The sequence below is a fragment of the Vigna umbellata genome, chromosome 11, assembly GCF_029865625.1.
Source record: "Vigna umbellata cultivar VRB3 chromosome 11, Vumbellata_1.0, whole genome shotgun sequence".
Taxonomy (NCBI): domain Eukaryota; kingdom Viridiplantae; phylum Streptophyta; class Magnoliopsida; order Fabales; family Fabaceae; genus Vigna; species Vigna umbellata.
In genome coordinates, this window is record NC_142175.1 from 19,122,050 (window position 1) to 19,136,435 (window position 14,386).

At 35.6% G+C, this 14,386-nt stretch overlaps 1 pseudogene across 1 annotated transcript; it reads right to left on the bottom strand.

Annotated features, from left to right (window-relative positions):
* Positions 1 to 8,974: 8,974 nt before the first annotated feature.
* On the bottom strand, positions 8,975 to 12,241 carry LOC148191090 (uncharacterized; annotated as a pseudogene). Its single transcript, XR_015782947.1, has 7 exons — positions 11,302 to 12,241; positions 10,481 to 10,560; positions 10,332 to 10,402; positions 9,886 to 10,053; positions 9,767 to 9,805; positions 9,080 to 9,163; positions 8,975 to 8,992 (listed from the first exon to the last, which is right to left on the bottom strand). The product of XR_015782947.1 is annotated as an uncharacterized LOC148191090 (transcript).
* Between the last annotated feature and the right edge of the window lie 2,145 nt (positions 12,242 to 14,386).

Here is a 14,386-nt window from a genome sequence, read left to right on the forward strand (position 1 = left end):
TTTTTTTTGCAAGAAATTACTTTTAAATTTAAAACATGCAAGAAAATTATTTGTGAAATTTAAATTTGCAAGGAAAAGTATACGTTGTTTTTGAATTGATTTTTTGTAACGAAAAATTGTTGTAAATCGTTTTTGGAGGAAAATTTGCTGCCAATATTTATCATAAAAAGTTTGCAAGAAATTTCTTGTGAATTTTTAAATTTCAAGATAATTAATTATCTATGAAGTTATTACTTATCGATTAAAATTCATAGGAAAAACAACAAAAAAGAACACTTTTCTTTCAAAAAAATTTCAAATTTTTGTAAGAAATCTTCAAGAAAATGTCTATGAAATGAGGAAAGTAGTAATAAAATTCAAATGCAAACAAGAAACTTGAAATACAAGGTTAATTATGTTTTAACTGCAAAATTAATATGCATTTTCAATTCATTTTTCCTCTTAGTATTGTTAGTGTATGTAATGTTTTAGATACTAAATTCACTTCGTTAACCCATAATTCAAGCTAAATCTCTTCTAAAATATTTATTATAATCGTTTTTATTAATGTTTTAAAGAATTAATTTATTTAAATTTTATATATTAATGTAATAAGTCATAATAAAAATGACTATTATCATACATTGAATGTAGACCATGACTAATTCGAATCTTCATTGTTATCGGTAATATAATAGTACATATATTCTAAAATAACATATTTATTTAGTGTTTCAAAAATATACTATGAAAAGAAAAATACATATATCATATTTGTTATAGAGTTTTTTTTATCAACAACGTACTATTGAACATAAGCATATTGAAGAACTTCATTATAAGTTGGTAGTATACTTTTTAAGATATTAAAACTTAATGGTGCTTATCGTTTAGTCTATCTTATATATGATCTTTAATCTTGAGTTTTGTGTAGTGATTATGATTAATTGAATTTTAATTTAGATGTAAAGTAGTTGTAGACAAATTTATTTGTTAAATGTCAGTAATTATTATTTTAAATAAATATTTCAGTATAGTCGTCGGGATCGAGATATGAACCTGATGGACGACGTCTGAACCTTCTCACGTTATTGTTGTCCTTGTTCCTACTTCTTGCACAGTGTTCTTCGAGGAGAATGGAGGGGGTATCTGCGAAGGCACTCCGACGCTCAAGTTAGAAGTGAATGATAGAATCTTTTTGTTCCGTAATAAAATCAATATTTTTCTCTCCCTTTGGAATCATTAAAACGTACCTTTTACCTTTTAGGTTTTTCGTATTTAACCTACAAGTAAGATAAACCGTTTACCTAAAATCCGGTTAGTTGGAAAATCCAGCCGCTTGGTCGTGATCCTCGTCTTTGATACTTGGTTAGTTAGTTCCGTAACTTGCGCTATCATAGTTAGATATTTTTCACTGCTTCTTCCTTGGTTTATTCGGATTAACTGATCCAGCCTGAATAAACATAACCGAGAGTCTGTTGACTCTAGTTTGACTGGGTTGATTTGGCATTGTATTGTATTTGACCCTTGTTGGTCGTCTTATTTAGTTGGTGGATGATCGCTGTTAAAGGCGACATTGACGAGCGTATAATGTAACCGATCGTCTCGTTAGTATTATCTTCAGTGATATGGCGATCGTTTGGTCTAGGTGGTTGACGATTGTTCGCAAGTTGAGTTGGTTTTATCTGATCGTTCACTTGCGAGTGGTTGTTATAATTACCAAACTGACCGTTCGGCGAAGCGATCGTTTGACTATTTTTTGATATCTGCTCGGTTCACTATTGGTAACCGTTCGGGTTGAAGCGACCGTTTAGTTGCTCGTTCGGTTCATTGTTGATAACCGCTCGGCTCAGATATCCTACTATACATAATTTATTTAGTTGTATTCATAATGTTTAGATCTTTTCAACCGTGGAAATGAAAAAAGTAAAATAAAAGTAATATTAGAAAAAAAATGCTTAATTAATTGCTTACTTGTATCCAAATTTAATGGTTAGTATGTACTCGCTTTTAAACACGTTTCTATTATGTCCTGATGTGGTTTAATTATGTAAGACCCGTAAAAAATATTTTTTTTCATTATTATATTTGTGATGCTAAATAATTAATTATGATGTGAAGAAAGTCTTAAGAAAAAATTAATTAATATTAGTTTTCATTTTAATTTTGGAAAATGCATAAAATAAGAGTTGGGTAGTGTTGTTTACATTATATTATCATCGAAAAGGGCGCTTGAGACCTTGAGTTCGATTCCTTTCATAAACACTGCCTTAGTTCCTTTGTTTCTTCTAATTGTGTTAAATTTCTATGTGCACGTGCAGAAGAGAAGTTAAATTTTTTTTTATGCCTTGGTTACTTAAGGGAGGTAATAGTTATTTGTTTTATTGCTTCTTATTTTTCTTGTTGCTTGGTGCATTTTTGGTTGGTATTGGATATTAAGTCTTTGGCCAAGACTTTTGGGTCTCTTGAGAGGGGCTCACTTGTCTCGTAAATTCAATTAGCCATCCTAGGATATTCATTCTACCCTTTAAAACATCACTACACCCATGAAAGTTTGAGGAGCAAGTCTTGCTGTGTTTCAAAACTCTGATCAATCTGCACATTTTGGGTGTTTACCGTGTGATTAGGATTTGCAATCTTTTGAAGATTGGCTTGGTTTACCTGTTGTGATTATAGGAAGAAGAACGGTGGTGTTCTTGACTTTGACGGTTCCTCAAAGGGTTAAACAGTAGAAGAGGGTGTTCTTGCTGCTGGTCTTGTTGTTTACTGTCTATATTAGATTAGAGGGTTAGAGAGGTGTTTTATATTTTTGACGTGAAGTCTCTATAAAAACCTTGTTGTAAAAACCTTGATCTTTATAGTGCATTTGATTTGTGTGGTTGGAAGGACACTAAATGTAGGCTTGGCCGAACCAGTATAAAAACACAACGGTTGAATTTTCTGATCCCTACTCTCTTTTATTCATTCTGTTTTATTCATTCGATTAAGTTCTTTGCATATTCGATTAAGTTTCAGCTAGATTGTTAATCATTTACCTTGAGATTCAAGAACAGTGTAAAGACATCACATTTTGTGAAAATGGTTTTAAAAGCTTTTATTTTTACACTTCATCAATCCTCTTGGTGTGAGAAATTGAGCCAATCTATTTGAACAAGGTCAAACACGTAGTGAGGGGGGGGGGGGGGGGTTTGGTGAAGAGTTTTGTGATGAGAAATGAACTAAATTAGAACACATATTTAAAACAGTTGGTCATTAACTCAATTACAATGCTTCAAATCACATATTGACAACAATTAAAGGCTACTCTAACCTATAATCCAATACAATCTAACCATCTAAGCGAAGATTAACCATGTTTTCATAATCACGAACTAAGCGAACACAACACACCTATTCCATCCAATGTATTCCACACATATTGATCAACTAAGCGGAGATACAATCACCAATTGGGCAAATAAGCGTATACGCATTGCAAGAACACAACCAGATTTAATAGAATGCTAAGCCAGAGTAGCAGAAACACAATTACAACCCAAAAATCTCAAAGAAACGATGCAATCTCACTAATGACCAACCAAGCACGCTTAAGCTAACATTAAAACGAAATTGACACAACTAATCAGAGTTAAAAACATGAAAATAAATGAAGAAAACATTAAAGCCGAACGATATTGAAGTTGACCGAACGATCCTAGCAACAAAGTGCGTCAGGAACCGAATGGTACAAAACAGTTAAGCTGGACAGAGGGAGCAGACATAAGCCGAACAGTGCTACATAAGAGTATATGACTGAATATATTAAAATGCAGAAACTTAGAAAACGTTGCGGAATACAGAAACGAAATGCAGACTAGAAAACACAAATCTAGACGTGAATATAAAACTCTAGTGAACTCAAAATGGCAAACGAGATATGAAAATGAGATTGGAAATGAAATTGTAGTGCGTGAATGAAATTGAAGATTCAACAACATTAAATGAAAGTGCTATAAAACATAAAAGCAAGAACACAAAACGAAAATTGCAATTAAAATGGAAATTACATGAAGAGTAAAGGAAGGCAAACCTAAAACCTAAACCCCCAAAGGGGGCGGCTCGAAGAAGATGTACCAAGCTCCAAAACATAAAAGAGAAGAAACGTGAATGAGAGCGGGGGGAGGGGCGGTTTATAAAATCCAAAAGACCAAAATGCCCTTCCTCATGGGCTTCTCCTAAAAGTAGACCAAAAATGGGCCCAAAGTCATAAAGTTTGACCCAATTACATTATAAAAACGAAATTAAACTATAATATTGACGTGACCACCCTCTTGAAGTCCCAGAATATGTTTCCAACACTGTCCTATTTTCTTTCTCTGGTCACTTCATCTGACCATTCGATTCAGTAGTGTTATGTCGTTCATTCTTAGACCATTCGGTGCAGCTATGCTCTACAGGTTCGCTTTGTGACCGTTTGGTGCAACAAAGCTCAGACCGTTCGGTGCAGCTATGCTCTACAGGTTCGCTTTGTGACCATTTGGTGCAACAAAGCTGAGATCGTTCGGTGCAATAAAGCTAAGACCATTCGGTTCAGCAATGCTTTGTAGGTTTGTTTGTTCAAGCGTCTAGTGTAGGCATTACAAGACTGTTCGACATAGGCATTTACAGATCATTCAACGTAGTCCTTCACAGACCGTTCGACATAGTCCTTTACAAACCTTTTGGTGTTGTACAATAGGTTCAGACCTTTTTTCTCTACCTTTCTAATAGTGATTGTTCTGCAATTAATGATTGGAATAATTAGTCCCAGATAATTCAAATTAATTAAAATAAGAATTAACAGTCTAATTAATCCCAAATAGTAAAAATGAGACAATAATGAAGAATTAAACACAATTCACTAACACAATTCGGTGCGGAAAACTGATAATGGTTGATTTAACCATTATTTGAGAGTAAATAAGAGAGTTGAGGTTGCTTGTTTGACTTAGAAGCTTTCTTGTTGTCTTGTTTTTAGCTTATTTCGGTGAATAAGAGAGTTGAGGTTATACTTGAAGATTTTATCACTAAATTCCCTTCATTTTGTTGGAAACTAGGATGAATTGGAAGAGGAGTTAAATGTTAAGAAGTTAGAACTCAGAAAGGACAGAAAGAGCAAAAGAAGAGAAGGCTGCTAAAGGTCGCAGGACGCTTGGGTGCCCTCCTCTAGGCCCTCCGTGCAGGAGTCTCGCATTCACGCTTGAGCGCCCTTTCAGGGACGCTGAGCGCCAGTCTTCAAGTAATGTTTCACGCTTGGGCGCCCTTCCTGGGGCGCTGAGCTCCATGCTCTCCCAAGCTCGCCTGGGCGCCCTAAGTAGGGGCGATGAGCGGTGTCAACGTTGGCCGATGATCCAATTCAGCCCTATTTAAGGATTTGCACGACCTATAAGGGGTAGCTTTTGACAGACTTGACACAAAATTCAAAATTTCCAACTCTCTAGAGGCAAAAGTGGATGTGGAAGCTATCCTCTTCAGCTTTTACGGTTTATCTTTCATTCTCATTCCATTGTTCATTTAGTTTCTCTATGACAAGGCGAAACTAAATTCAATTTTTTATTGGGGGATGATGTAACCTTATTAACTAATATATTTTGAATTGATTCCAATTTATTTATGCTTCTTTCATTTTAGAGTTATTCTTCTTTTCTCTATGCTTGTTATGTTTAACTCATTCATGACATGATCATTGGTTTTCGTGATATGGACACATACGGAAAAACCTAGATCTGGAGAATTTTCTCCCAAAAGCAGTATTGCCTAGACATAGGGATATGAGTTTTGGTTATCTTAAGCTTCTAATCGTAATGCAGAATTAATTACTAGTGATACAAGACATCATGATCTAGTAATTAGGGATAGACTTTCTTCATCGAGACATCGGGTTTTAAGTAATTTAGAAAGTGATATTAACATTAATGAAGAAGATGAATTCATATATGCATGAGAGTAAACTAGGTGAAATCTAAACCCCGAACAACATATTCATATCATATTTTCAATATCATCCATTCATCTTTGTTTTTTCTTCAATGGATAAAAAATGCATTCATATTTACTTTCTTGTTTTTGCTTCAAAACCCTAAAATTGTTCTTCAAAGTTTTAATTAGTTAAGTAATTACATGACTGTTTAGTCCCGTGAGTCTCTTGGGAAACGATACTTGGTCTTACCATTTATTATTACTTGATATGATCCGGTACTTTTATGTGATTCTTAACCGATTAGACTTTATCTTTAATTTTATCTTTTTATCTTTTTATCTTTTATTTTTTATCTTTCTATCTTTTTATCTTTTTATCTTTTTATCTTTTTATCTTTAATTTTTTATCTTTTTATCTTTTATTTTAATTTTATCTTTTTTATCTGTTAGTTCTAATTGGGTGCTCTAGTGTTTTGTTCTCTAGTGTATGCAGGGTACAAATCAGACTAGAAGCACAAAAGTCTCTGAACCTCTTCTTATAGGTCTGAACAACAGTAGAAGAAAAAGGAGAAACAGGACGTCAAGAGAACTTGTCCCTTCTCTTGAGACTCTTTTATAGCCTTCACCTTAATGATCTGACCAGGGAACAAAAATTATGGCTGAAGAGCAGAATGGTAGACTAACCCGGAAGATTATGAAATAGTCATTGGTCCTCATCATTTTAATAGCATTGCAACGCCAAGGGTTAATGCTGTAAATATATAGATGAAGCCTGCTTTGATTCAATTGGTGAAGAGCAACCAATTCAATGGATTATCACATGAAAATCCATATGAGCATCTGACCACATTCAATGAGATATGAAATATTGTGAAGATCAATGGCGTGCCAGATGAAGCTATTAAACTTTACTGAGTGGGAAGCTATGGTTGCAAAGTTTCTGAACAAATACTTCCCACAATCAAAGGTAAACAAAGGAAAGCAGGAAATCTCTTCTTTCAGGCATGGCATGGATGAAACATTAGGTCAAGCATGGGACCGATTTAAAGGCTTGTTGAGAAAGATGCCCACTCATGGTTTTGATGAACATACAGTAGTCATTATATTCCTTGGAGGTCTAAGCTCACAAACTACATTGATGCTAGATGCCTCAGTAGGAGGTAATATCAAGTGCAAGACTCCAGAGGAAGCTTATGATTTGATTGAAAATATGACTACAAATGATAATGAGATGCATAGTGAAAGAACTCGACTTCAACAAAAAGGAGTTCTACAACTACAATCTCAAGGTGCTCTGCTGGCTTAGAATAAGATTATGACTCAACAGTTGGAGACTCTAATGAAGAAAATCTCTCAATTGCCAAGGTAGTTGCAGAACGTTTCTCAATGTTCAACCACAACTTTGTGAGTTGTGTGGTGGAGATCATATTAATGATCAATGTGTTATGCCGGAAGTTACCCAAGAGGAAGTCAACTTTATGGGTCAATGTAATCAATTTCGTCCAGGTAATTATAACCAAGGATGGAAACCTCACCCAAGTATGGGTCAAGGACAAGCTGGGCAATTCAACAGATCACAACAACAATGGCAACAACAACCCTCATTATATGAAAGAACTACAAAGTTAGAAGAGACACTCCAACAGTTCATGCAAGTGTCTATATCCAATCATAAGAGCACTAAAGCTGCTATTAGGAATTTGGAGATAAAGGTTGGCCAACTAGCTAAAAAGTTGGAGGAGAATTCTGAAAAGTAGTTTGGGGCTAATACTGAAGTTAACCCTAATAAGGAGTGTAATTCTATCATAATAATTAGTAGTGAGAGGTTGGAAGAGACAAAAATAGAGAGAAAAGAAAAAGATGTGTTGAGAGAAAAAAATTGAGCTTCATATTCTGCCTGGTTGTTGGAAGCTTTGAATTTGAACTCCAGGGAGTGCTCCAACAAGAACCACTACTACAGAAAAGTGCATAGATAGCGCTTTTTTTTATCATAGATAGCGCCTTTTAAGCGCTATCTATGACAGCGCTATCTATTAATAGATAGCGCTTCTATAAAAAGCGCTATCTATTAGTGTCTGACAATAGATAGCGCTTTTTTAAATAAGCGCTATCTATTGCTGTCAGACAATAGATAGCGCTTGTTTAAACCAGCGCTATCTATTGTCTGACAGCAATAGATAGCGCTTAGTTAAAAAAGCGCTATCTATTGGTCTAATTTTTTAAAAAAAAAATAATAATTTTTAATAAAATATTTAAAAAATTAAAAAATATAAAATATTGATTTTATTATGTACAAACATGTGCTATCTATTGGTTTTATTATATAAAAAAATATAAAAATATTAAAAAAAAACATTTTTATTAAATGGTTGAGACAACACCTGTAACACTTTCCTAGTCGAACTTGCTCAGCCCTACCAGCTCTTTATCTAGTAGAGGCCCTAGATATTGGAGTCACAGCCAGATTTTCAATATCAGAAATCTATTACAAAGCGTGAAAGAAAATTACACTTGAAGACATCTAAGAAATCAACGTAAGGTGGAAAAAAAAGTGAAGGGAACAATTCTAAAAATAAAATTACTAGGAAGGCAGCTAGAATCAACCACAATGACTAGGAAAATTCTAATAAACTAAAATAATAAAGAAAATACATAATTAATGTTAATTTAAAATTCATAGAGTACCATGACTAGGAAACTATCAACCCAATAAATATTGAAAATTCTAATGTTTTAAATCCTTCATAAACCAACAACAACTTGTATAAAATTTAAAAGAGGACAATAAGTGACATAAAAATTGATGAAACTTCTCTAACATTTTGAGAAAATACAAGTGCCCGTGTAGAAAATGAGAATAATGCCTTATGTAGTGGAACAATGTTAGCTAAAAACTAGAAAGCAAAAAGAAACTTGAATAGAAGTAAAGATAGACCAAATGTTACATTTATAAATCAAACAAGAAATAATCATTACAGGGCTCATTCCTGTATCTCTTCAATAGAAATAACAAAATGATTAACGGATTGTAGAACCGCTGTTTACAAAACCCATTGTCAACAACATAGACAATTCCCTGCATGATTAAAAAAATAAGAAATAAGGAGGAGGATTCATCTCTAACCCGTAGAGATAATCAAACTTATTGTGAATGGGATATTACCTCTAATGTGAGTGATGTTTCTGCTATATTAGTAGAAATTTCTACTTTCCTCCTTCCACGAGGAGATGGAGAAAACACTAACTCCTGAGAGAATGTAAAAACAAATATTAACACATTAACATTAAAATAAATATACAATAAAACACACTTATGTATTTCTAACCTGATCAATTATGCACTCTTATTTCACATTATTAAGTATTCAATTTTTTACATAGTATCGTATCTCTACTCCATAAATAAAAGTACCTTGTTGTGTATAGAGATCCCACAATTACCAACAATATTCTCTATATGGTATCAGATTTTTTGTGCTATTTCCTTTCCTTTTATCTTTACTTTACGTAACACATATTCAATTCAACAAAGTCACAAGCATAGTGTGTTGCACAGTACACGTTCACATAATATTACTCATACACATGTTCAGAAACGTCAACTATATAAATCAGAGAAAGTGTCTGAAACTCTGTAATGTTACTAATATAAATTAATAATTTAGTATTAATTTAGTTAGTTTAAATAAAATATCTAATAATCCTAATGTTACTAACATACTATATATTATTATCTTATAACTTACTTGAATGCTACGACCTCCACAAACTCTAATTATCTCAGAGAATGATAAACATGAGGTAGGTGGAACCAACTAAGAAGGTCCAGACACGAGAAAAAGAAAAGTACCTGGCCAACTGCAGAGAGTATCCTTCTCAACTTATGCTCCTGAAAAATATTGCAAGATTCCACATGAATACTCATACAACAATACCATGCCATATATAAACAAAAGCTAGATAACTAACCAGTTGCTATGTGAACTAAAAACTGCTTTGTGGGATCCAACCCTATCCATAGCGGCCAGGTTTCTTGGTTTTGTCTTTCCCACCAGAAGCTACTGACTCTGAAAGTCCACTCACAGGAGCAGAGCAGAGCATAGCAGTAACATCCGTAACAAGATAACCACTGACAACCTGCAGAAAATCAACACATCCATGAAGAACAATATTATTTAGATCACAGAGTTCACAGGCCAGGGAGGGAGGGATATTCCACCAAAATGTCTTTAGCAGTTAGGTGATGAGAAATAGCCCGAATTGCACTTGCTGTACCAACATCCTCAGGAGTGTATACACTGTTTATTTTTCTCGACTCATGATTCATATCATAATTACACATAACAAAATGACCAAGTAAACTAATTAAGCCAGAAAAAGACACCAAAAGAAAGAGAGTTATAGGGAATCCTTACCACCATTGACCCTATAGAAATCATCTTCACAGTCTGAGTCTAACCAGAGCTTGGAATCAAAAAAACTCTACCTGTTCAGGAAAATAATGGTTTATGAATGGAAAACATTGATATGATACACTCATCATTTAGGCATCATAGAATTGCACCAGATTCTTGTAATAAAATTCAAAGGTTTGTATCCTCCTTGAATGATACGCTCAAAAGCTTTGTCTTTTGCTACCTCTACCTAGGTAATTACAAAAATCATTATTCCTCAAAGGTGAAGCATAGCTCGGAGTGAAGGCATTCAAAAGCACTGGTTAAGACTATAAATAACTAATAACAGTAAAGGTCATAGCTTAAGCTCATGAGAACCCAGCGATCATACAACGTTAATAATTCATATTCGATATCCAGTGGAATAAAACATAGTCATATACCATACATACCACGACCAGCCCCAATACTTATATCTAAAACTTCAAACAAATATTTTCTTAATAGAAAATTTATATTACATTCACATGTATTACACAACACTGATCTTCCTTCTCTTGATTGGCAGTAAGTGAGAAAATTATATAGGAATTACATAGCACATCATTTAAAATCCAAAACATCCTGCATACTAGTGGTGTTTGTCTATATTATAAATATGTAGACCATTAATTCATCGTTAAAACATACAATAGAGCATTTGATTATAGATTACTATGCAGCCAACACTCCTACAAAAGGAAAGAATTAACATCAATCAGCAATGCCAGTACCAATATTTTCCTTTCTCCTTTCCTATCAAAATTAATGGTTATGAATTCCTTATCCAAGGGAACATTTCTTCTTCTTCTTACAAGATAAAGAAAATGCATCATTAACATATAAGACAAATTAGCAACACCAAAAGAAGAAACAAAGAAAATAAAAATAACCAACTTGATATTCGATGATAATTCGAGCAAACAGAGAAAGAATTTGAATAAGCGCATACCCTAGCAGGAGCAGCACAGAGAACGGACTTGGAGCATTCCAATTCGAAAAATATGCGTTCATCCTCAGTCTGTTGGACAAAACCCTTCTCCTTCGCGGCCACAAAAAAGTGGTCGCCGGTCACATTGGAATTGACCAGAGTAGCTTCCTTGTCGAGGTTGACGACGGCCGCTGACAAGGTTGACGATGGTGAGGCAGTTGTCAGGGCAACAGTGAGGGCGCGCTCACCGGACGGGTGCAAGGCAAGGTCGTTGATAGCGGCATTGCAGTGGACGGAGAGCGTGGTAAGATGGACGAAGCCGTCTACGTCAAAAATGGTGAGGGAGCGGCGTCGGCGGAGATGCGGTTGCGGGGAAGGGGAGATTGGGAGGGGCGTAGAAGGAGAGGGCGGTGACAGAGGCAAAGTTTTGGTGGAGGGAATCGAGGGAGGATGCAGCGGCGAGGTCGTAGAGGTGGATGGTGTCGTCGTCGCCGCCGGAAGCAACGACGGAGCCTGAGACGGTGATAGTTTTGATAGAGGAGAGATGGGAAGGGTAGGAGAAAAGAGGGGTTAGGGATTGAGATTGGGGCTTTAGGGTGAGACCCAGATGAATTTCTCGTACGAACCTGCAACCAAACTCATTCTTTTCCTCCACACACTCGTCGCTCTTCTTCCTAAAACCCTAGGGTTTTCTAACCATTAATGGTGGCAGGGAGTGAGGGAGTAAAAACTAATGGGAGTGATACGCAAATGGAATCACGAGAAGAAGAAGGGAAAATGAGAACAAAAGAGAAATGAGAAACTTCGAGGACAAATGAAAACGAAGGTGATTGCTTCGTGCAGGGAAAATAAGAACGAAAATCAGAAAAAACGAAGAGGAAATGAGCACTAGCCTTTGAGCCACAAGAAGCCTATCTATTGTGTGCAAATAAACACCACTTCATTAAAAAAACGCATAATAGATAGCGTCGTTTTAAAAAACCGTTATCTTTTTTTTTATTTCAAATTATACAGTAAAAAAAGTAATATAAATTATTTATAGATAGCGCTGTTCTAAGAAAACGCTATCTATTGTCATGTATATAGACAGCGCTTTTTCAAATAAGCGCTATCTATTGTTCCGCACACTTATAGATAGCGCTTATTTAAAAAAGCGCTATCTATTTAGCGCTATCTATGTCCAATTCTGTAGTAGTGAACCCGTTGGGGCCTTGTAAGACTATGTCAACACATCCGCCCGCTCGTCCGGACGCTCCATTGTTAACACTCCGGCAAATGTACCGAATCATATCAAGTAATAATAAATGGTAAGACCAAGTATCGTTTCCCTAGAGACTCACGACCTAAACAGTTATGTGATTTCTTGATTAAATAAGACTTATAAACGAAATCATTGTGTTTATATTGTGGAAAATAAACATGAATGCAAGTGTTGATCAATTGGATTGAAAGATGCAAAAGTGATTGATGTAAAATATGGAATGGTTATGTTGTTGGGGTTTCCGACTTATCCTATCCACTCTCATGTATTTATGAATTCATCTTCTTCATTAATATTAATGCCACTTTCTAATTTACCTTAAACCCGATGTCTCGGTGAAGAAAGCCTAATCCTAATTACTAGTTCATAATGTCTTGTCTCCCTAGCAATTAATCATGCATTACATTCGCACAGAAGCTTAAAGGCAATCGATCCTCCTATTCCTATGTAATATTGCTTCCGGGAGAATTTCCCCAGTTCTAGATTTACCTATATGTGTCCATATCGATAACATCAATGATCATGCAACTGAATGAGTTAAACAAAGCATGATAGAGTATAGAGGAAAAACCCTAACAATTAATGAAGTAAAGCATATATAATCAAGAATCAATTCAATACATGAGAGTTTCAAAGGACTACATCGTTTCCCCAACAAAAATGGAGGTTTAGTTCACCATAGACATGGTGAAAGTAGATGAAAATAATGAAAAGAATGAAAGATAGAACCCTAAAAGTTGAAGATCGGAGCTTCTGCATCCAAAATCCGCCTCCGAGGGGTGAAAGGAGTGTGTTTTCGCCTCTTTTTGTCCAAAGATATCAATCCTAGGTCGACTAAACCCTTATATAGTTTATAAAAATAACAGAAAACTAGCCCAGGCCCAAGTTGACAACGCTTAGCGGTAGGAATTGCGCTTAGCGGTAAGTGCGACACTGAGAATGACGCTCAGCGATGGCGCCTAGTTGTGAAACAGTGAACTTAACAGCAGACTCTGGCGCTCAGCGGTAGAAATGCCACTCAGCGGTGACTGCGATACTTGGATTAGCCCTCAGCGATGGTGCTTAAGCGTCAGACAGAGAACTCAACAGCAAGCTTGGCGCTCAGTGGTGAAAACGACGCTCAGCGATGGCTGCGATTCTTCTTTTGTGCAATTTTCCTTCCTTTCCTGAGTCCATCTCTTTACTACTTCAACTTCTTCATCCAATTCATCTTAATTCCTGACAAAACAAGGAAAAACAAGCATAAAACCCATCCAACTCTCTTATTTCCACAACTTAAGCAAAAACATGATTTTAAGCTAGTTTCTAAGTCATAAAGGGTGTTTTTAATGTCAAAGTTAAGTATAAAAATAACGGTTTTCCAACTGTTATCACCCATCCACGTACAAGCTCCACTCGACATCGAGAGTCGTTTAGGCAATTACACTGCAAAGTTTACTAGGTGCGGCCCTTTGACAGACCCCCTTGGTTCATAACATAAGTTGAACTCTAACAGCTCCACCGCCTAACCTACCATCCTTCCCGCTAGATCGGGCTTCCTGAGGATCTTTGAAATTGGATGATCCGTTCGGATGACCACTTGATAGCTTTGGAAGTATGGGTAGAGTCTCCTAGCTGTGTTGAGATGCGCCAATGCAATCTTTTCCACCTGCTGTTAGTGGGTTTCGACATCCTGAAGAGTAGGAGTTGGCTTCAGTAACAATTGCTCATTCTCTCTATTTTCCTCTTCTTTCTTATTTTCTTCTTCTCTTCTCTCTTTCTCGTCTTTCTTCTTCTTCTCTCCCTCTCTTTTCTTTTTCTCTTCTCTCTTCTTCTTTTCTTTCTTCTTCTTCTATTCTCTCTTTT